The following is a 25,197-nucleotide window of genomic DNA, read 5'->3' on the forward strand; positions in this document are numbered from 1 at the left end:
ATTTTTTCAATCAAAGATCAAATCTTGTGTGTTAGATTACAGCTATTCATAATGTGCCTTTATTCTTCATCAACAATTCCCTCACTTTTTTATTGTCTTTCATGGCAGTGAGAATTTTGCAGCACCAGACAAGTTCTTCCACAGCCAGTTCCATAAATTTAGGATTTTTCTGGTTGTTGACTTATGTTTAAATTCTGATTTAACATATTTGGCAAGAATATAGCATAAATGATATTGGGTCTTTCTCATTGCCTCACATCAGGAAGTATATAATGTCAGATTATCCCATTATGGGTAATGATGTTCCATTACTGGTTAAGATAATGTCCAACAGATTTTTTCCAAAGTAGGAAAAACTACTTTTTTTCTTTTGCAATTAGTCAGTTACTTGTGAGGCTAAACTTTAAGATTGTACAAATATCTTGTTACTCTAGAACATTTCTCCAAATGATTTTAGTATCTTTTGTTGATGCTTGTCCAAATCAATCATTACATCAATGGCAGAAACATGTTTATTTTCTAATTCTATTATTGTTTCTACATTCTACTAGGATTCTTCTATAAATAACTTTTCTTTACCCTCCTGCCTCATTTCTTTCTTTCTTTTTTTTTTTTTTTTTTTTAGTCTTTTTAGGGTCGAACTCTTAGTTCCCAGGCTAGGGGTTGAATCAGAGCTATAGCTGCCAGCCTACACCACAGCTCACAGCAACATGGGATCCTTAACCAACTGATAAAGGCCAGGAATCGAACCCACATCCTTGTGGATACTAGTCAGGTTCATTATCCCTGAGCTGCAACAGAATTCCCCTCATTCTATTTTGTTTGCTTGTTTGTTTTTGAATATCATTATTTTAGATTTAACAAAAGATGTCATTATCTTTTTTTTTTTTTTTTGGCCGCACCCATGGCATATGGAAGTTCCTAGGGCAGGGATCGAATCTGAGCCACAGCTGCTGCAATGCCAGATCCTTACCATCTGCACCACAGCAGGAACTCCTTTATCATTATTCTTTTAATGCTTAATTTTCCCCTGATCTGGCCAGTAGGAACATCTTCAAGCTGTCTCTTCTGTTTATGTGATATATTTCCATTTTCTTGCTTTCTGGGCCAATAAAATATTCCAGATTCAACTTGAACTTGTCTTTCCTCATACCCCATTGAACAGAGCTAGTAACAAAAGTGTTTAAATCATGAGTTCATTCTGATATCTTCAAATCCAGTGCGGAGAGCTCATCTCCTACATTCCATATGTCTAGCTTCTTTCTCCCATGATTAATTACATCTGACATTGACTCATTGTTCTGTTGTAAAATTTGGACAAAGTGGTGTATTAATTGCTATATCATGACCACAACCAACAACAAATCTACCAAGTATACATTTCTTTACAATTCTTTTTTGCCCTTTGACTATATTCCACTGAGCATGTGCAGCAGAGTTCTGTGTTCAGTTACTTGGGTTAATTCTTTCTTTTTGTAGGACTATGTTATCAACTGGTTTACCATAGGGTTCATTTGCTTCTCTTTTGTTCACATTAAGGGGTACTGTTGTTTATTTCATTTTATTTTAAAATATACATAACTTTATTTTGATTTAAAAGTCAAAACTTGTAAAAGGTGTCACTGTTTCCTTTCCACCCCCATCATTTTCTCAATCCTGTCCTACACCTGTTATGCAAGAAACCATTTCAGTAGCTTCTAGTTTATTCTTCCATTCTTTTTGCAATAATATGTATATATGTGTGAGTGCATGTGTGTGCGAGCGTGTGTGTGTATTCTTTCTTATTTATTCTCCTTTTTTACATAAAGAACAGCCTACTATTTGTACTCTTTTTCACTTTGTATTCTTTATTAGAAACAGTTCCTGTAAGTGACTCTGAATAACTAATAGAGATCTTCCTCGTTCTTTTTGTAAATAGCTGCTCTGATGTGTTGATATATCGTAGCTTCTTAACCAATATTTTATATATATTGTATTTAGATTGTTTCTGTTACTTCATGCCTACAAATAATAGTGTGATGAATAACCTTGTTATTGTCCATGTTTTGTTTTGTTTTGTTTTGTTTTTCTCTTTTTAGGGCCACACCTGTGGCATATGGAATTTCCCAGGCTAGGGGTTGAATTGGAGCTACAGCTGCCAGCCTACACCACAGCCGCATCAAGGCCAAATTCGAGCTGCATCTGCAACCTACATCGCAGCTCACAGCAATGCCAGATACTTAACCCACTGATCAAGGCTAGGGATCAAACACGAGTCCTCATGGATACTAGTCAGATTCATTACAGTTGAGCCACTAAAGGAAATCCCTTTTGTTTTCGAGGGTTAGCTTCTGGGTCAAGTTTTGGGGGTCATATTGCTGGGTCAAAGATAATTTTTTTAGATATTTAGATATATTTCCCTCCAAATAGATTATACATACCATTTAAATATCTACCAGCAACATATGTACGCCTATGTTATAGGCTGAATAGTGTCCACCATAATTTGTATATTGAAGCCTTAACCCTTAATACCTCAGAATGTTAATATACTTGGAAATTGGACCTCTGAAAAGGTGGTTAAGTTAAAATAAGTATTTTAAGGTAAACTCTAATCCAATCTGACTGGTTTACACAAAGACACCAAGGATATGCCTGCACAGAGGAAAGAACTTATGAGAGTACAGTGAGAAGGCAGCCATTTGCAAGCAAATGAGAGAGGCCTCAGAAGAAATAAAACCCACCAACAATTTTATCTTGGACTTACAGACTCCACAACTGTGAGAAAATACATTTCTGTTGTTTAAGCCTCCCGATCTGTGGAATTTTGTTATTGCAGCCTGAGCAAACTAATATAGCTTGTTTCTCCACAGCTTCACTAACATTGTTGAGTAATTTTCATGTTTAAGGATCATTTTAATGGAAATTGGTGATTTGAGGTCTTTCTCAATTTTTAAAAATACTTTCTATGGCAGGGAGATAGACATTTATCTCTGACACATCATGTTGCAAATACCTTCCCATGGTGAGTCATTTTTCTTTTGATTTTACTTTTTTTTTTTTGGCCATGCAATTCTTTCTTAATTTGATGTAGTAGAATTTATCAATCTTTTATTGTTGCATATGGATTTTGAGACACATTTAGTAAACGTTTTCCCACACTCAAGTTACAAAAACATTCATCCACATTTTCTTTTAGGACTTGTTTGATTTGTTTACTGTGTGCTTTTATTTTTATTTATTTTGTCTTTTTGCCTTTTCTAGGACCTCTCCAGAGGCATATGGAGATTCCCTGGCTAGGGGTCTAATTGGAGCTGTAGCCACCGGCTTACACCAGAGCCACAGCAACGCGGGATCCGAGCTGTGTCTGTGACCTACACCACAGCTCATGGCAATGCTGGATCCTGATGGAACCTGCAACCTCATCGTTCCTAGTCGGATTCGTTAACCACTGCGCCAAGAGAGGAACGCCCCCCCCCCTTTATTTTCTACTTTTATATTTAAATCTCTCATCTTGTTATGGTTTATGCTGCATAGTGTAAGGTAGGAATTAGTTTCATCTTTTTCCAAAGGGCTGTTCAGTTGTCCCAGCACCATTTATTTATAAAGCCCACCTTTTCTCCGGTGATTTGAAATGCCACATTTATCTAATGATGCATTTTTGTGCATAACTTGGATCCATTTCTGGGCTTTCTATCTAATTTCTCTGGTCTCTCTACATACATGCCAGTACCACACTGTATTTCCTGTTGAGCAGTTACAGTGGTTTAATATCAGGTAAGATCATTCTCTCTCCTTGCTCCCCCCTTGCCCCTACTCAAGGTTTCCTAGCTATTTTTATGTGTTTATGTTTAGATATGACTTTAGGATCAGCTTATTTATTGCATTGGGGGAGAGTAGGGGAGCTTTTTGTCATTTTCCTTTCAATTGTGTTAAGTTTATATGCTAGCTTGAGAAGAATTGACATCTGAATGATGTTGAGTAGTTCTCTCCAAGAACAGATGCCTTTTTACTTTCTCAAGTCTACTTTCACATCTTTTGCGAGGATTTCCAAATTTTCCTCATTTAGATTTTGCATGTTTCTTTTTAAGTTTCATCTTTTTGTTGCAATTATACCATATTGTATCTTCTAATTGGTTATTTTCTGTACATATGAAGGTTATTGATTTTTATACATCATTTTTATATCCTACTATCTTACTGAGTTCCTTACTAACTTCCACTAGTTTAATCACTAATTCTTGGTCTTTCAAGCTTCATTATAATTGCATCTACATATAGAGATGGTTTTTCTTTTCAACTTCTTCTGCCTTTGTGTAATGGTATTCACTGACTGCTCCAATGCAGCATTATTTGGGTTTGGGGGTTTGCGGGGAGGGCACACCCATAGCATGCAGAAGATCCTCTGGGGTCAGCAACCAAACTTATGTCTTGACGGTGACCTGAGCCACAGCAGTGACAGTGTTGGATCCTTAACCCACTAAGCCACCCAGGGACTCCCAACAGTATTAAATACAATGAAGACACAGGCTATCATCACCTTATTTCTTGGCAGTAGTGTCTCTCACGCTTCTTAATTAAATTATGTGCTACATTTAGAATACATATATATACAGTGATTTATATATATATATAATAGATATGCATACACATATGTATAAATTGTGATTTATATATATAAATCATATATATATAGATGCATACATATATATATAAATTGGGTGAAGAAATTATCCACCAATTCCTATTTTATTAAGTGCATTTTTCAGGAATGAGTGTTAAATATTAGTGAAAGTCTTTCAGCACTCATGGAGATAATCAGATGATTTTTCTCCTTAAATCTATTAACAAGGTGAAATATATTAGTGGATTTCTTCGTATTTAAATTCCTTGCATTCCTTAAATTTGGTCTTGATGCTTTATTTTATTAAGATGGTTTTGTATCCTTTTTGCTAGAGTTTTATGCAAATTTTGCAGCTATAATTATAGAGGAAATTGGTCTGTTGTTCCCTTAAACTATATTATTATTATCATTACTATTAAAATTTTTATGTAGGTGTCAACATTACAGTTACTTCATAAAAAGAATTTCGAAAGTTTTCCTTCACTTTCTATACTCTGGAACAATTTATGAAGCATTGAGATTATCTGATCTTTGAAGGTTTGTAGAATTCCCCTGTGCAACCATCTGTGTCTGGTGTTCTTACATGAAATGATTTGTTGCTTACTTTCTCCATCTTTTTTCCACCCTGGAGAGCAATCTTTTTGAGATTTCAATGTAAAATGGGGTCTGTTTTGGTAAATTACATTTTCATAAAAAATAATCAGTCTCACAGTTTTCAAATGTATTTACATAGAGTCTTGCAAATGGATCTACTTAAGATTGATTTTATCTTTATAATAGTTATTTTACCCTAGTTTTCCTTATTTTGTGTGTTTTGCCTTTTTTTTCTTGATTAGGTTATCTCTTGATATGTATATTTTACTTTTTTCTTCCAGAAAACCAGCATTTTGATTCATTTCTCAGTTCTATCCTTTTAACTGTTTTCTATCATGTTAATTTCTTCTTTCATTTTTATTATACTCTTCCCTATGGTTTATTTTGGTTAACTTTGTGATTTTTCTATATTTTTGAGTTAGGAATAAGATTTGTTTATTTTAATTAATTTTTATTGATTTAAGTATTTATGATCATGGATTTTTGTCCATTCATTGCTTTAAATGTATCTATAAATTCTGACGGACATATTTTTCATTCTAATTGTTTTTTACAAATTCTGCAGTTTCAGTTTATGTATCTCCTTTCACCCGGTAGTGGTTTAATGGAGAGTTGTTGCTGTTGCTTAATTTCCAGGTGGAAGGAACTCAACATTTTCTTATTAATTTCTATACTATGGCACTTACTAGGATTTATTTGTGACCCAATATGTGACAAATTTTTGTGAACATTCTATTTGTGCTTTGAAAAGAAATTATATTCTCTGTATTTTGAAGGTTTGAAATCTGATATAAATCCATAATAACTACCTTATTGGTTATGTTAATTAGGTCATTCTACCCTTATTTATTTTATTTATTTTTATTTTATTTATTTATTTATTTATTTATTTATTTTTTGGTCTTTTTGCCATTTCTTGGGCTGCTCCTGTGGCATACGGAGGTTCCCAGGCTAAGGGTCTAATCAGAGCTGTAGCTGCCAGCCTACGCCAGAGCCACAGCAACGCAGGATCCGAGCCGCCATCTGCAATCTACACCACAGCTCACGGCCACGCTGGATCCTTAACCCACTGAGCAAGGCCAGGGATCGAACCCGCAACCTCATGGTTCCTAGTCGGATTCGTTAACCACTGCGCCACGACGGGAACTCCCCCTTATTTATTTTATTGTTTTCGTTTTTGTGGATTATTTTTGTTAATCTCTTTATTCTTAGCCTATTGAACCACTTTGTTATAAGTGTATCTCATGTTTTTCATGGAATTGAGCCTTGCTGTAAGTCAATTTCAGCACATTTTTAATGAGAGAATAATGTAATTTATTAATGAGTTTGAATTAATTATAATAATGTAATACATATGTTATTAACATGACTTCCTGGTCTCATATTTTGTGTAAAATTGACTGTGTATATTGATTTTTTCTCTCTATCTGCATGGTTTTAGGGGGCCCGTTTCATATTTTGCTTGCTATTTAGGAAGCAACCTCCTTCATTGTGGAGGTTGCCTTTTCACTAACACCCATCATAATGCCCACAGTCAATTTTTTTGTATCTGCCCTTCTACTTATCTGTCTGTCTGCTTTAAATGATACCCTTCATTATGCAACAAAGTATTATTTCAGTTTTGCTGGAATACACAACAGTCATACTGTTCCTCCACTTTTGTTCCCATCCTTGTTTTAGGTACAGATATACATGATGCTCACTCTCAGTCCATTTACCAGAGTTTCTTGATCCTGGTCCTATCTTGATTGAATTGTGTTCACTCCCCAAGAGAGTCCTTATAGTGGAACAGTGAGTGTTCCGAGTTTTTGCACATAGAAAACTGCTTCTTGCAGTCTTGATCCTTGGCGATTAGCTCATCAGAAAGAAAATATTCCTGTCATACTTCCTTTAGTTTCCTGAAAGTATAACTCCATTGTTGTCTTATTTTATATGAAAAGTCAGATGCTTCCTATATTTTCTTTTCTATGTAAGTGTCTTGGTTTTTGCCTGGAGACCAGGTGAATATTTTCTTTATCTTTAAGGTGTCATGTTTCCCTGGTATATGTCTTGGACTTCAACATCCCAGGTCTATTTTTCCAGGAACACAACTTATCCTTTAAAGATGCAGATTCAAGTTTTCTTTTAATTTTAAAAATATGTCTTGGTTTATAGTTTGAAATACTAATTATTTTCCCTTGTAATGTTTTTCTTTTCAGACTCTTTTGAGCCTATCTTTTATCATTTATTTTCTCTCTGATCTTTTTGCTTCATTTCTTATTAATTTTTTTTTTTCCTTGTTGAGGCCACATTCAAAGCACATGGAAGGAAGTTCCCAGACTAGGGGTCAAACGGGAGCTGTACCACAGCCACAGCAATGAGGGATCCGAGCTGCCTCTGCGACCTACACCGCAGCTCATGGCAATGCTGGATCCTTAACCCACTGAGCAAGGCCATGATCGAACCCACATCCTCATGGATACTGGTCGAATTAATTTCCGCTGAGCCACAGGGGAACTCCCCATTTCTTATTAATTTTTATCCTCTTCCTATGACGTTCCTCAGTGTCTCATCATCCAGTGTCCCATGCATACCTTACAATTTAGCCTTTATTTTTTAGATGGTTTTGTCATTTCCTTCCATTTCTTTCCTGAGTTTATTCAACCCTTATTTCACATTTTCCCTGTTTGTTTTTTTTTTTTTTTCCATTTCTGTTCTAAGCTGTAGAATTTCTGATTTAAGAGTTCTGTTTCATATTTTCAGATGCCTGTTTTAGGATATTGAATTCAATTTGGGTGTTATGTTAAAGTGTTCTTCGGCTTCATGTTTGATTTCGATGGGAACATTTGCATCTGCTGAAATGTTTGGATTCTCATATTTTGTTTTCTTAGTGGCTCTGTACATATGTTGTCTGCCATTTTCTGTTTATTTTGAAGTGTTTATATAAATGGTTGTATGTAGGCACAATTATGGCGTTTGGGTGACTGACAGTATTTCTTAGTTCAAGAGCACCCTCTTCTGTTGGTATAGAAAAGTGTAGTTTCTTTAATTGATGGCACTTTTAGGGAGGAGGGATTGGTATATGTTCTGATTTTTGAGATTCACTTTTGTTTGGCAGAACAATCTCACTTCTTTATTTCCCTTCTCTAGCAAGTTTCCAAAAGTATCCGCACCAAGTAGCCTCCTCTCCTCCAGACATGATGCCTTTTCACACCGCCAGCTCCTGTCCCCTGTGCTGTGCAGCAGCAAAGCCCTTACATTCAGTTCTCAGGGAACCAGTATGTTCAGCTACCTGATCTCAGAGTTATTCTCTTCATTTTTTTTTTTTTTTTGTCTTTTTACTATTTCTTTGGGCCGCTCCCGCAGCATATGGAGGTTCCCAGGCTAGGGGTCGAATCGGAGCTGTAGCCACTGGCCTACGCCAGAGCCACAGCAACACTGGATCCGAGCAGCGTCTGCAACCTACACCACAGCTCACGGCAACGCCGGATCCTTAACCCACTGAGCAAGGGCAGGGACAGAACCCGCAACCTCATGGTTCCTAGTCAGATTCATTAACCACCGCGCCACGACGGGAACTCCTATTCTCTTTATTTTTAACTCAAGTGTGAACTCCTCTTTCTGAGGGTTATTTTATTTGTGGCCAAGGCTCTCAGATCCCTCTTCTCTGTAGTGTAATTTGAAGCTTGGAGCCATTTATCTCCTAGTTATATTATGTGTATGTTTGTGTGTGTGTATATATATACACATAAAAATACACATACACATATATAATTTACACATATACATACAATTGTACATATGTAAACATACATATTAGAGAGACAAAGAGAGAGAAAGACTCTGAATGTATGTATTGACTCAGGGTATCCTTAAAACTTATTTAACCACAAGAAAACTAACTTTTAGGATTACTAATGAAGCCTTATTAAAGTCAGGTCTCCTGGCTTCCAGGCCAGTTTTAGCCCTTATGCCCCATGTGGCCTTGGACAAGTCATTTAACTTCTCTGGATGCCTGTCTTCTCTGAGTAAAAGATTACTTGTAAGTGTCTTTCCGTTGATATTCAATAAGCGTTAGACTCTTCCAACCCTCTCATCATCCTTAACTCACTTCTCTGTATTATGTACCCAATGTAATTAATTTGCATCCTACAACTCAGGTGTCAGCATCACAAAGAAAACTAGTCCAGTGTTAACTGAATCTTAGAAAAATGTTAATATAAACTTGCTTCCCCTGCTGATTGAAAAAAAATTGAGGTATCTGTTCTTTTAATTTGCAGCCCTCTCGGGGATGATGGCTCAGTTGGGAGCTGCCACGTGTCTGTGTTGGTTTTCTTTTACAAGGTCAGGATGTTCCGTCTCAAACACACACAGTCCCCAGTAAATCCAGGGAGAAGCCACTGCCACACAAGTGCCTTCCTCTTCTCCACGCTCTTCTGGGCTCAGGGTCCTGCCCTTAAACCAACTCCCACTTTATGAAATATCTCTGGTCCTAGTGGAAACCATAATTTCAAATAAACCCAAAGCGGGAAGAAGCAGGGGAATTGCAAGGATAAATGTGAAAACATACAAGGTCACCATAACCACTCTTGCTCAATAATGAGAATCTATGTAGTGTTCTCAGTTTTCATGTGGCTAAAATAATGATACGTACTCCCTACTCACAGTGGCTGAAGAGACAGTATCACAGATGATTCATCCCAGAAGGGCCCTCCAGAAGTCATCTTGCCAACGCCCTTGCCTCACATTGAAATGGCCCTCATCCATTATAAACAGATGTGAGTATTAAGTGGGTAGAGAGATCCTTCTATCCTTAAGGCTGTCAAGTTCAGGAGATGAGTCTGCCCCCTCAGTCACCTGCTCACGGTTCCAACCACTTTGACATTCAGGAAGCCAAGCAGAAATAGACTTCCTTTATCAGCATCCAATATCCAGCCCTATTCATTCCAAAACTATCCAACTGTCACTCGTAGGCTTTCTATCTCTCTGCATCTGTGCCCAGAACGCTGGTTGCAATGGTGACAATAGCAGGTCAGCACCAACACACACCAGCACACACATGCACACAAATGTACATGCGTGCACACTCATATATATACATGCACACATACAGACACATGTCCACATACATGTGCCCATGAAGTTATGTACAAAGAGAAAAAACAAAATATGCTAAGATGGAGTGTACCCTTGGAGAAAGAATTAGGAAACCATAGGCCAGAAAGAACAAATTGACACACCACCCCCTGAGCACCTAAATTATCTCAGAGCTTCCTCAACTACTTTTATTATCCCTGTCAATCCAGCTTCATCCCAGAAGTCAAGAGGGCCCACTCTCAGGCCATTCTTTTTGAAAAGGAAAGCAGAAAGACATTCAACCATGAATCTGACCCTTATTTTACTACATAGAATCCTTCATTGGCACGAAAACACTTGAAGCAAGATGAACCTATCAGAATAGTTGACTGAGATTAAATGAGATCCATTAACCATATTACTGCCCAAAGTGGATGTTTTTTGTTATTTTTATCTTCTTCTAACTCAAAAAAATCATATTCTGTTCTAAAATCTATGCATCTCAATACATCAAACATTACCAGGCTTGTGGTATATGATGTTTACTCTGGATACCCAAACTGGAGACATCAGGGAAGAGCTAAGCCCCCCAAAAAGATTCAAGGTTGAAAGAGGTTTGATATGTCAGATTCTCTCAGACATGGCCCCCACCCATCTCTCAGATGACAAATGCCTCCTGCAGTTTCCTTGTATGCTACTCTGTTAAAGACCAATTTAATCACTCACTGTTTTCCAGATGTGTTCCTTAGAATATTATCCCCAAAGGTCTTTATATCTTTGTCTCCTTCAGGGCTTGGTAAAATATCACCTTCTCCATGGAACTTTCTCTAGATCTCTAGTTGAAAGAAATTTGCCCTTCTAACTTCTTATCACACTTGGCAAATTCTACTTGGTAAAGTAGCTATTTACCAACATGCCTTAGCTTAGCTGAGCTTAGCAATGAAAAACCAATGATGTGTTCTAAGCAGGAGAATAAGTGTCAGATTCGTGTTTGAATTACTGGCTCAGTGGAAGATGGGCATGCTAATTTCCATGTGGTATTGGAATAGCAGAAAGGTCCCTGTGAAAAGAGGAATAATACAAGTAATGCAAACCATCATAAGACAGCCTACAAATGGCCTCCTCATAGAAGCGCTTAAGTCCATTCACGACCTTAGAGCTATTTTGAACCAGAGCTGCACTACTTTGAAATGAGTAAGACATCTATTAACATAATGGTCAATATCATCAGTTCGAGTTCCAGGGAGAAAATGGCAGAATTAAAACTTATATCCTGGAGTTCCCGTCATGGCGCAGTGGTTAACGAACCCGACTAGGAACCATGAGGTTGCGGGTTCAATCCCTGGCCTTGCTCAGTGGGTTAAAGATCCGGCGTTGCCGAGAGCTGTGATGTAGGTTGCAGACACTGCTCGGATCCAGTGTTGCTGTGGCTCTGGCGTAGGCCGGCAGCTACAGCTCCGATTAGACCCCTAGCCTGGGAACCTCAATATGCCACGAGAGCGGCCCAAGAAAAAAAAAAGACAAAAAAAAAAAAAAAAAAAAAAAACCTTAAATCCTAGTCTTGCTGTGCACACATGGGAAGTTATGACACTTCTCTAAGTTCTCTGTGTCCTTGTCTATAAAATAAAGATACAAAGAGTAACTATTCCTTAGAGGTACTTTGAGAACTAAATGTGGTAGTATCTGCAGAACTCTCAGCATTATCCCTGGCTTATAGATGGGATTCAATAAATATTCACTTACTATTGTTGAACAAATAACTATTCAATAAATGTTAGAAAATAAAGAGAAACCCTTAAATATGGTAAACTGCTCTTGGACAATGGAGCAAAGACAATACAATGAAGCAAAGGTAGTCTACTCAATAAATGATGCTGGAACATATGGGCATCTATGCAAAAAAAAAAAAAAAAAAAAAAAAAAAAAACACCTAACACAGACCATACATTCCTCTCAAAAATTAACTAGAAATGGATCATAAATCTAATATGAAATACAAAACCATAAAATTCCTAGAACATAAGATAGGAGAGAACCTACATGACCTTGAATTGGTGATACCTTTTTAGATACAACACCAAAGACACCATCCAGAACAAAACAATTGAAAAGCTAGACTTTGCTAAAATCAAAAACCTCTGCAATGCAAAAGGCAATATCAAGAGGATTAGAAGATAGGCCCCAGACTGGGAGAAAATATTTGCAAAATACACATCTGATAAAGGATTGTTATCCAAAATATACAAAGAGCTTTTGAAACTCGACAATAAGAAAACAATCTGATTTTCTTAAATGGGTTAAAGATTTTAACAGACACCTCATCAGAGAAGACATACAGATGGCAAATAAGCATATGAAAAGAAATTCCACATCATATGTCATCAGGGAAATGCAAATCAAAACTGTAATGACATGATATACAACTACACATCTATTAGAACAACATCTATTAGCACACAATTCAGAACACTCACAACAAATCCTGGTGAGGATGTGGGAGCATCAAGAATTCTCATACATTTTTGTTAGGAATGCAAATGGTACAGCCTCTCTGGAAGACAGTTCTGCAATGTCTTAACAAAACTAAACATACTCTTATCACATACCTTGGTATTCACCCAAGGAGTTAAAATTTTATGTCCACACAAAAATCTGCACACAAATGTCGATAGCAGATTTATTCATAATTGCCAAAACCTGGAAGCAACCAAGATGTCCTTCGGTAGGTGAATGGATAAAGGAACTACGGTACATCCAGACAATGAAATATTCCTCAGCTCTATAAAAAAAAAAATGAGCTGACAATGAAAAGACATGATAGAAGCCTAAATGCAAATTACTATAGAAATGAAGCCAATTTGAAAAGGCTACATACTGCCTGCCTTCCTGTATGTCCAACATATATGACCTTCTAGAAAAAGCAAACTATGGAAACAAAATGTCAGTGGTTGCCAGGGGTGACAGAGGAAAGGTGATTGGGCAGTACCCAAAGGATTTTAAGGTCAGTGAAAACGCTCTGTATAATGAAGGATATAAGTCACTTATGCTTTCATCCAAACCCATATTACTAAGGTAAACTACAGACTTTGGGTGATTATGATGTGTCAATGTCAATTTCATTTAAAAAAAAATGTGCCATTTCAGTGCATGATGTTGGTAATGGAGAAAGCTATGTTTGTGTGGAGCTATGCTTGTGTGGGAAAGAAAGCATAAGAGAAATCGCCATATAATTTTGTTGTAAACCTAAAATTTCTCTTAAAAATTGTCATAATTTCTTTAAAAAATTAAAAGTAACTACTACCAAAAAAAAAGAAAGTAAAAGAAAAACATGTAGATGATACTATTCCACATGGCCCATTATCCCCATCAAGACTAAGATAATTGTTTAGAAGAGAAAAAAGTGAAACCCACAAAAGCAATTAAATATCCCTCAGAAAACACAGATTTGGGGAAGCTGGAGAGTGGGCAGGATCTGCTGAAGGGCATCAGGACTAGAAGGAAAGACTTGGTACCACAGTCTAGACTATGACACTAATTGGTGTGTAGAATTAGACAAGTCACAACATTTCTCCAATCCTTAGATTTTTTTTTAACTTTAGAACTGCTACACTGAACTTACTAGTCTCCGAATTCCTTTAGCTCTCTACCTTCCTCTGAATTTATGAGATGAAAGCATCTAAAGATGCTTGAAAGCCAGTGTAAGTGGCTCTTGAGGAAAAGTTTGGTTACAGTCTTACAGTTGAGGCAGGGGATTGACCTAACAAATCCAGATGGACATGCTTTCCAGCAAAGACTCAATGTACCTGTGAAGGATTGAGATCACATTTGTTTCAAGAGGGTCCAATACAGCAAAGGCCTCCCATAATGAAGAACGACTACCCATAACTTGGGACCTCCATCAGGTGTGGCCATTTCTCACCTCTCTCTCTCTTCATCTCAACCAGGTCAGATCACAGAGAATGACACCTCAAAAATGTCTCTCCTCCTTCTTGCGTTTCTGAAGCCTCCCAGAGATGCCCCCCCAAAAAACAGTTTAATGTTTATTCATGGACTTAGAAAATATAGTCCTTCTTTTCTCCTCTGGGTCCAGGGAAACCTCTCATTTGGGGCTCTTATCTTCAAAACTCGCAAGGGATAGGAGCTTGTGATTCATAATAACACTCCATGTGATTTAGGCTCATAAATCGAGAGATTGTCTGGGAGTAAATTGCCCAGAGCCTTAGGCCAGATGCAGCAGCCCGGTGTTTAAACAATCTGGTCTAATCTCCTTGGCTAACAGGCTCTCCCACTCCAGGGAATGGCAGGCGGACTGCCTCTTGTGCAAGTCCCAACATTATCCATGGTTTCAGTCTATTTCTGGTGGGGCTTTGGAAGACATGCTTTCAATCCAGAGTCATTTCAAACTATTTTATCTTCCACTGTCCAAGAAGAAACAAAAGCCATCTCTGGCCTTTAAGAAAATGTTCTCAAATATATCAAAATCAACTGAAGCATACACCTAAGTTCCTCGCCCCTTCCAGGGCTTGCCATCACTGGCAGGGGCATTTTTTGGCACAGCTAGATGGATCCCCAGTACTTTGACTCAGAATGCCTCCCCTAACACAAGGCAGAAACATGAGGCCTGCATTTTTCAGGCATGAAATTGACAGGAGAAATTGAGTTGTATAAAGTCCAGTAATGGGCTGTATTATGCCTATTACGTATAGGGGCATATGAGGTGTCCCAATTCATGGCCTTCCCAAAGAGGAGTTTAGAAGTCTCCTGGGGGGGCTCTCTGGTGGCTCCCTGACACTAGCGCTCTTTTTAAAACTGCTCAGCAAATGCTAGCTGTTCCAGGGGCGTCATGTATCTTCTCAGATAGTCAGACACTAGGATTTGTGTCTTATTTTTACTTCCTGGAAAGTGTCAGAAGCTCATTCCAAATGGGAAACTTGTGGAAAAAGAGAGATGCCAAGGGCAGTGTGACTTCAGTCTCCTAGCCTGTGCCCTCATGGGGTACCCAGCACTATGGCATTATTGCAGAAATGCATGCTTATGGGGTTTGGTTTCTCTTTAGGTGGTTCAGCTGCCAGTTATCCTGCACACAGGCTGAGGGAGTGTCTGGGTCTTTCTGCTCTGACTGCTGCAGCCTCCGGAGGATCAAATTTTCCAGGCAAGGAGTTTTAGGCGTTCCCTCTCTCCATCGCAGTGCCAGCCCTAATTCTCCTCTCTGCCCAGCCTCACATCGACTGAAGAGTGCTGTCGTTTCTGAACCATCTGAAAAGGAATCAAGGTGTGGGGAGCTTGGTCTGCTAAAAAGGAATAAACATGGGATGGCAGCTCTCAATGGCTAAATCTGGAACAGTCACAAAGTCCAAGAATCTGATAGTCAGAAGGATCACAGGCAAGGCAGGCTCCCTTAGTCTGTCCTGGCTACTATAACAAAATACCACAGATTGGACAGCTTACAAACAACAGAAATTTATTTTTCACAGTTCTGGAGAGTGGAAGTCCAAGGTCAAGGTGCCAGCATGGTCAGGTTCTGGTAAGCATCCTATTCCAGGCTGCAGACAGCTAATTTCTCATTGCAGCCTCGTATGGTATGAGGAGCAAAGGAGCTGTCTCCAGGGCCTCTTTTATAGGAGCAATATGCTCATTCATGAGGCCTCTGTCACCTCCCAAAGGCACAACCCAATACCATCACCTTGAGCACTAGGATTTCAGCACATTAATGTTGGGTGGACACAAGCATTCACCATAGCAGAGGGGGAAGTTAAAGAAGAAAACTTTGGGCCCAATATACAGAATATAGTCTTCAGGCATACCAAAGAGCCAGACATTTTATATACAGAGATATTTAGTCCATGCAATAAATCTTTGGAGCAGGGATTAGGACACATCAAGGGAAAGGCTGAAATGGGTTAAGAGGTTTGCTCAAGGTCACACCTAATGAGTAATAGAGATGGAATCTGACCTCACGGCAGTGTGTCCCAAAGTCCATGCTCTTCAATGAAGGAACCAAAAGTGAGAAAGTCAGTCCTCAGGCCCCCTACAGTGTTCAGCAGATAGACAGTATAAAATGTATAGGAAACTTCTAGATTAGATGGGAGAGTAGATCAAAGACTCTCAACCAGGGGTGACATTACTCCCTCTACCCTCCACTCCAGGATATTCAGCTCTGTCTGGGGACATTTCTTGATTGTCACAACTTAGAAAATGCTACTAGCAGCTAGTGCATAGAGGCCAGAGAGTCTGCTGAACATCCTGCAATGTCCAGGAGTTCTCCCACAATAAAAAAAAAAAAAATCATCTGGCCCCAAGTGCTAATTGTGCTGAGCTTAAGAAACTCTAGACTAGATGATCCTATGTTCTCTTCCAACTCCAAGACTAAAGTAGGGGCTTTAATTTTTCCCTCTAGCTGCACGAACAGGATTCAGGTCTGTAACCCCATACTTCTCAAGGTAAGACCGGGGTAAGAACATCAGATCTGTATCACTAGACCCTTTTAAAATCTTGCTTTCCTGATGCACCACAGGCCCCAAAGAAATTACATACATAGTGCCAACACTTCCTAAAGACTTTGCTATTAAGTTTTCTCAAGATGAACCTGCACCCCTGAGAAACCCAGAGAGTTAGAGATTAACAGAAGCTTTTGGGGGGAGGTAGGAGATAGGGGATTCTAGAAAATTCAAGAGGAGAGGGTAGCAAGGGGAAGATATCCACCAGTCCAGTGAAAATCATTTCAATGAATGTCCATTTGGTAAAAGCTAACTCCCTGAAAGGCCAGTTTACTGAAAGCTAATTCTCAGGAAGCCAGTTAGAAGGATAAATTTGTCCGGCGGCCAATTCACTAAATTTATCAAATTGACATGTTCTGATTTTTAATGAAAATGTTTACCCACTGAAACCTCTATATATGATAGTGAAACCTCTTCAGCATATTATAATTTTTAACTGGGAATTTTCTTTTTTTCTTGTGATGAAAACTCTTTAAGATTTACAACTTTCATATTTAACTTACAGCAGTATTAATTATACTTATCCTGTGGCACATTAGATCCCTAGTATTTCTTTACCTTATAACTGAAAGTTTGTCCTTTTTGACAGCCTTCATCCAATTCCCCTTCCTCCTAACCCTCTGCATCTGGTCCCCACAAGTATATCTCTTTTTCTGAGGGTTTTGTTTTTTTTTTTGAAGTATAATTGACCTACAACACTATGTTAGTTCCTGTTACACAACATAGTGATTCAATATTTTTATATGTTTTAAAATGACCACTGTGATAACTTTAGTTATGATCTGTCATATCTATACATATATATCTTTATGTATAAAAATATTACATAATTATTGACTATATTCCCCACACTGTACATTTCATATCTGGTACCATTTATTTCGCAACTGGAAAGTTATTTCTTAATCTCCATCACCTATTTCTCTCCTACCACCACTCCTCTCCCCTCTGGCAACCACCTGTTTATTCTCTATATTTTTGACTCTGCTTTTGTTTTGTTATGTTTGTTCACTTGTTTTGCTTTTTAAACTCCACATATAAATGAAATCATAAGTATTTGTCTTTTTCTTTCTGACTTACTTCACTTAATAATACCCTCCAGGTCCATCCATGTTGTTGCAAATGGAAATTTTCCTTCTTTATGAAATAATATTCCATTTTGTGTATATATCGTATCTTCTTTATCCATTCATCTACTGATGGACACTTGGGTTGCTTCCATATCTAGGCTATTGTAAATAATGCTGCAGTGAACACAGGGGTTCATATTATCTTTTTTAATTAGTGTTTTCTTTTCTTCAGATAAATACCCAAGAATGGAATTGCTGTATCATACGATGGTTTTATTTTTAGTTTTTCGAGGGGTTTCCACTGTTTTCCAATTAGCATTCCCACCAACAGTGCATGAGTGTTTCCTTTTCTCCACATCCTCACTATCACTTATTTGTTTTCTTTTTGATAATAGCCATTCTGACAGGTACAAGATGATAACTCATTGTGGTTTTGATTTCCATTTCCCTGATCATTAGTGAAGTTGTACATCTTTTCATGTGTCCGTTGGCCATCGGTATGTCTTCTTTGGAAAAATGTCTATTCAAATCCTCTTCCCATTTTTTAATCAGGCTATTTGGTTTTTTGATGTTGAGCTCTTTTTATAATATGAGTTCTTTTTATAATTTGGATATTAGGCCCTTATCAGGTATATCATTTACAAATATTGTCTCTGACTTGGTAGGTGGACTTTTGGGGTTTTTTGATAGTTTCCTTCTCTGTGCAAAAGCTTTTTAGTTTAATGTAGTCCAATTTGTTTATTTTTGCTTATTTCACTTGACTAAGGAGACATATCAAAAAAAATATTACTAAGACTAATGTAAAAGAATGTACTGACTATGTCTTCATACAGAAGTTTTATGATTTCAGGTCTTACATTTAAGTTTTTTATTTCTGTGCATGATGTGAAAGTAGTCCTGTTTGATTCTTTTGCATGTAGTTGTCCACCTTTCCAAATACCATTTATTGAAGAAGTTGTCTTTTCCCCATTAGGTATTCTTACCTCCTTTGTCATTGATTAATTTCCAATATAAGTGTGTGTTCACTTCTATTCCATTCCATTTATCTATGTTTTTATTTTTGTGCCAGTAAAATACTGTTTTGATTATTGTACCTTGGTAGTATAGTTTAAAATCTGGTCACGTGACACCTACCATTTTATTCTTTTTTCTCAAGGTTATTTTAGCTATTCAGGGTCTTCTGTGTTGCCACACAAATTTTAGAATTATTTGTTCTAGTTCTGTGAAAAATACCACCAGTATCTTGATAGGGATTACATTGAACCTATGGATTGCTTTTGGTGGTTTGGTTGTTTAAACGATATTAATTCTTCCACTCCAAAATATGGTATATCTTTCCATCTGTTTGTGTTGTCTTTAATTTCTTTCATCCATGCCTTATAGTTTTCCAAGTATAGGCATTGTACCTCCTTATGTAGATTTATTCCTAGGTATTTCTCTTATTGATGCAATTATAAATGGGATTGTTTCCTTAATTTGTCTTTCTGGTAGTTCATTGTTAATGTATGGAAGTGCAACATATTTCTGTATATTAATTTTGTATCTTGCAACTTTACTGAATTCATTGATGAGTTCTAGTAGTTTTTAGTGGTGTATTTAGGGTTTTCTATGTATAGTATCATGGCATCTGCAAACAGTGACAGTTTTATTTCTTCCTTTCCAATCTGTATTTCTTTTATTTCTTATTTTTTTCTGATTGTTGTGGCTAAGGCTTCCAAAATTATATTGTAAGTGGCAAGAATGAGAATCCTTGTCTTTTTCCTGTTATTAGAGGAAATGAGAATTTTCCTCCAGCTAATTTTGACTATTTTTGGATGGTTTTGAATCTGCAATTAAATTTTAAATTAAAAATTAATGTCATAAATTTCTGCTTTATTTTGAATGCTGTTTAAAGTGAATTTATTTTTGTTTCAATTTAAAGTTAATCAAAAATTTGCAACCACTTAGCAGCAGTTGGCTGAAACATTCCAGGGGAAAGTGTACAGCCAAAGCAGTGGATGGGACTTGAGAAGGTGGCAAGAAGAGATTTCCCACACTAGCCATGTGCCAAGGACCAGGCATATATAGTAAGGGAAAAACTCATTTGAAAGCAGCAGAAATAAACATTTTGCATTTTAAAATGTGACTACTAATGACCAGAAATAATAAACCAAGTTACATTGACTATCTGAAAAAATACTAAAAACACAAGAACATTGGAAAATCCAAAGGTGACATTTAAAGATATTTTTCTAGTTGCTTAGTCAATTTACCAAAAAGGAACAATGTCACTTTTGTCACAAGATATGGACTATTTCTCATAATAGAATCTATAGATCTCAATTTCCCTTTATTGTATGTTACAAATTGACATGTATAGCTAATGGGGTTTTTTTAGACACTTCTGATTTCTATTGTGCCTACAGTATCATTTTGCATTCTTCTAAGCATCAGGCACTTTTGAGTAGTGTTCACCAGTTCTTCAAACTGCATATCTGACCTAATTTTGTATTTATGGCAATTCAACATTTAATATTATGTTTATGTTTAAAAGCATTAGAAATATATCAGAATTTTAAATTAAATTTAAACTAAACTTCAATATAGAGTAAATCAAAAGGGTAATTTTAAATTTGAAAACATACATAATGAATCAGTTTCAACTAGATTAAATTAAAATTAATATGTCACTATATGCAGATGACATGATACTATATATAGAAAAACCTAAGGACTCAACCCAAAAACTGCTTGAACTGATCAATAAATTCAGCAAAGTAGCAGGATATAAGATTAACATTCAGAAATTAGTCGCATTTCTGTATACGAACAATGACATATTAGAAAAGGAATACAAAAATACAATACCCTTTAAAATTGCACCCCAAAAATCAAATATCTGGATATACACCTGACCAAGGAGGTGAGAGACTTACTATGTTGAGAACTATAAAACATTAGTCAAGGAAATTAAAGAATATGTGAAGAAATGAAAAGATATTCCATGCTCCTGGGTTGGAAAAATTAATGTTGTAAAAATGACTATACTGCCCAAAGCAATCTACAGATTCAATGCAACCCCTATCAAATTACCCATGACATTTTTTACAGAGCTAGACAGTCTGAAATTTTATATGGAACTACAAAAGACCCAGAATTGCCAAATCAATCCTGAGGAACAAAAACTAAGCAGGAGGCATAACTCTCCCAGACTTCATACAATATTACAAAGCCACAGTCATCAAGACAGTGTGGTACTGGTGCCAAAACAGACATACAGACCAATGGAACAGAATAGGGAACCCAGAAATACACCCAGACACTTATAGTCAATTAATCTTTGACAAAGGAATCAAGAATATAAAACAGGAAAAAGACAGTCTTTTCAGCAAGTATTGCTGGGAAACCTGGATAGCTGCATGCAAATCAATGAAACTAGAACACACCCTCACACCCTGCACGAAAATAAACTCATACTGGCTTAAAGACTTAAATATCAGACAAGCACCATCAAACTCCTGGAAGAGAACATAGGCAAAACATTCTCTGACATCAACCTTGCAAATGTTTTCTCAGGTCAGTCTCCCAAAGCAACAAAAACAAAAGCAAAAGTAAACCAATGTGACCTAATCAAACTGACAAGCTTTTGCACAGCAAAGGAAACCATAAACAAAAACAAAAAGACAACTTACAGAATGCGAGAAAATAGTTTCAAATGTTGCAAATGAAAAGGGCTTAATCTCTAAAATATGCAAACAACTTATACAACTCAACAGCAAAAAAGCCAACAACCCAGTTGAAAAATGGGCAAATACCTGAATAGACATTTCTCCAAGGAAGATATACAGATGGCTAACAGGCACATGAAAAAATTTTCAACATCACTGATTATTAGAGAAATGCAAATCAAAACTAATGTGGGGTACCACCACACACCGGTCAGAATGGCCATCATTAATAAGTCCACAAATAACAAATGCTGGAGGGGGTGTGGAGAAAAAGGAACACTCCTGCACTGTTGGTGGGACTCTTAAGCTGGTATAACCACTTTGGAGAACAGTATGCAAACTATACATAGAACTACCATATGACCCAGGAATCCCACTCTTGGACATATATCTGGACAAAAGTTGCCTTGAAAAAGACACATGCACCTGCATGTTCATTGCAGCACTATTCACAATAGCCAAGACATGGAAACAACACAAATGTCCATAGACAGATAATTGGATTAACAAGAAGTGGTATATATACACAATGGAATATTACTCAGCCATAAAAAAACAAACAAACAAAAGAGGAGTTCCTGTCATGGCTCAGTGGTTAACGAATCCGGCTAGGAACCATGAGGTTGTGGGTTCAATCCCTGGCCTTGTTCAGTGCGTTAAGGATCTGGTGTTGCCATGAGCTGTGGTATAGGTTGTAGACATGGCTCAGATCCCGTGTTGCTGTGGCTGTGGTGTAGGCTTGGCAGCTACAGCTCTGATTAGACCCATCGCCTGGGAACCTCCATATGCCATGGGTATGGCCCTAGAAAAAGGCAAAAAGACAAACAAAAAAAAGAATGCCATGTGCAACAACATGGATGGAACTAGAGACTCTCATACTAAGTGAAGTAAGTCAGAAAGAGAAAGAGAAATACCATATGATATTACTTACATCTGGAATCTAATATACAGCACAAATGAAACTTTCCACAGAAAAGAAAATCATGGACTTGGAGAATAGACTTATGGTTGACAAGGGGGAGGGAGTGGGATGGATTGGGAGCTTGGGATTAATAGATACAGATGATTGCCTTTGGAATGGATAAGCAATGAGATCCTGCTGTGTAGCACTGGGAACTATGTCTAGTCACTTATGATGGAGCATGATAATACGAGAAAAAAAGAAGGTATACATGTATGTATAACTGGGCCACCATGTTGTACAGTAGGAAAAAAAAAGAATGTATTGGGTAAATTAAGAAATAAATAAATAAGTAAAATTAATATTCTACAGCATACACAGAAAATCAAAAGTAGCTATCAGTTAAAACATTTCCATATAAATATTAGCACAAATTGAAAAAAATTCCCATGTGAAATTTTGAAATAGCATTACTTATGATAACATATATTTCATTATGTAGTATCATTAGTAGCAAAGATGAGACATTATATTGTGTAATATATTGAATTCCTGTTAAAGTGACTAAACACTCTAGTCAAATATTACAAAATATTCAATTTGGTAAATCTGACACATTAATCAATAGGTGAATTGATGATTTGTCCAACTGGCTTTCATATAATTTTTTTCATGGAATTGACTCAGCCCTAAGAATATTTGAAAGTGGGAAAGAGAGTAATGTTAAGTATGAGGGCTTTAGAACAGCTGGGCAAGCTGTTGTTTTCCTTGCAACATCCCCTTAGAGACTGCAATCTGCCCTGGGGCAGTGTGGGGGTACTGAGTCACTCAGATAGCCTGCACCCCACATGGATTGCAGTGTTAATGGCTGTGCAGGGATACAGAGGTTGAAGACATATTCCCCTCTCTCAAGGTAAGCCTCTTCCTTTTGAAGGAAGCCAGATGCCTTAATTAATTAAAATTACTAACCTTCAGAAATGTAAGCTATCCTTTCATTTTTACAGACTACAAACACAGCAGATGCTAGGGGCTGCATACAGATCAGTAAATATACAATTAGTCCAGGCCACTGGATCTCCTGAGGAGAGAATAAATTCAAATTTCATCTCCCTCTAAGTTGCATTAATGGATTTGTTCACCTTGGAATTAGTAAAATGTATACCAATTGGTAAATTTCTGATAGCATTTTACTTGGTGCATCCATATTTGTTGATGAATTATTTCAACTGAGAAAGGGAGTTTTTCCAGATGGAAGAAGATCTAAGCTGCAACAATAATGGAAGGTTCCAGTACAGAGACTGGGCTTGCCTCTGCTCCAACAGCATGTTGTGTGTCCCAAAGCTCTATGGAAGCAAAGGGACAGGAGACAGCCATACACTGGACACCTCAGATATATATAGTGCTTGACCCTTTACAAATCTTATTTCCTCTCTTCTCCAACAATCTATGAGTAGATAACTCACGAATTCATATTCCCAGTCCAGCTCCTCTTCAGCTCCAGAGCTCTGCCTGGCAAGTGTGTTTTCATGCCCAGGCAATGCCTCTTCCCCAGGATGGAATCCACAGACACCTGTGGCATAGGGGCCTCTGCTTCACAGGTCTCTATATTTTTTGTTATGGTTAATTTACCTCACAGTAGATTGTATGGACAGTTTCTGTTTTTGCTTCCCTTATATCTCAAAGACCTTACACAGAGTCTGGTATGTAAGGAGAGAATTCAGTTAATATTTGTTGGCTGGTAAAATTAATGAATAATTGAAACTCTTAGGACAAGTATTGCAGTCTTCATTTGAAAGATGATAAAATGGAGACAAAGAGAGATTAAATAACTGATCAAGTTTACATAGCTTGTGAGTGCTAGATTCATCATTTGAACCCTAGGTCCACTGATCAAGAGTGACTTTATTGTGACATTTAAACATGAACTGAGCCACCTACTGTGTAACTTCTTGACTCTTAACCAATTTAGTTCTATCTACAGTCCTCTGGAGTAGTTATTGATTTTGTCATTTTAGAGATGAGAAAACTGAGGCTCAAGAGGGCCAAAGATAGAGCTGGAAACTTCTGGAAATTGAGCTTTGAACCCAGGTTTATCTGACTCCAATGACCTTTTTCTTTCCATCACTCTATGTTAAATAATAATAATGATAATGATAATAATATCATCACTATATATCCCATTATATCCTATAGTCTATAAGTTATTCTATAACTTACTACCACTCCCACAAATAACTCTTTTAGAAAGGAAGAGTTATCTTTCTCTCCCTTTTTTTAACTAGTGGGGAAGCTCTGGTTCTGAGAGATTAAATAACTTGTCTAAATTTACACAGCTGATCAGCAGCAGATTGTAGAGATTATTTATCCATGTTCTTCAAGAGACTATCCACTTGTCACACATTGAATTTTAAATTAATGACAAATAATAAAATTTATGTCACTTCCTTGGACTCGCTAATTGTATTTCAAGTGCAAAACAGCCACTATGACTAGTGGCTACCATACTGGAAAGCCCAGATGCAGGACATCTCCATCACTGCAGAAATTTATATGGAACAGACCTGAATCCTTATCACTTCAGAGAAGCAGCTGAAGCATCACCTGGGAACTTAATAGAAATGCAGAATCCCAGGCTTCACCCCAGACCTATCAATTCAGAATCTTCATTTTAGCAAGATTCCCCAGGAGATTTGTGTAAAGTTTCAGAAGCACTGACCTAAATTACCCCACCTTCAGGAAAGTATGGTAAAACAATTACTGTACTATACCA

Source organism: Sus scrofa, chromosome 15, assembly GCF_000003025.6.
Source record: "Sus scrofa isolate TJ Tabasco breed Duroc chromosome 15, Sscrofa11.1, whole genome shotgun sequence".
Classification (NCBI taxonomy): Eukaryota; Metazoa; Chordata; class Mammalia; order Artiodactyla; family Suidae; genus Sus; species Sus scrofa.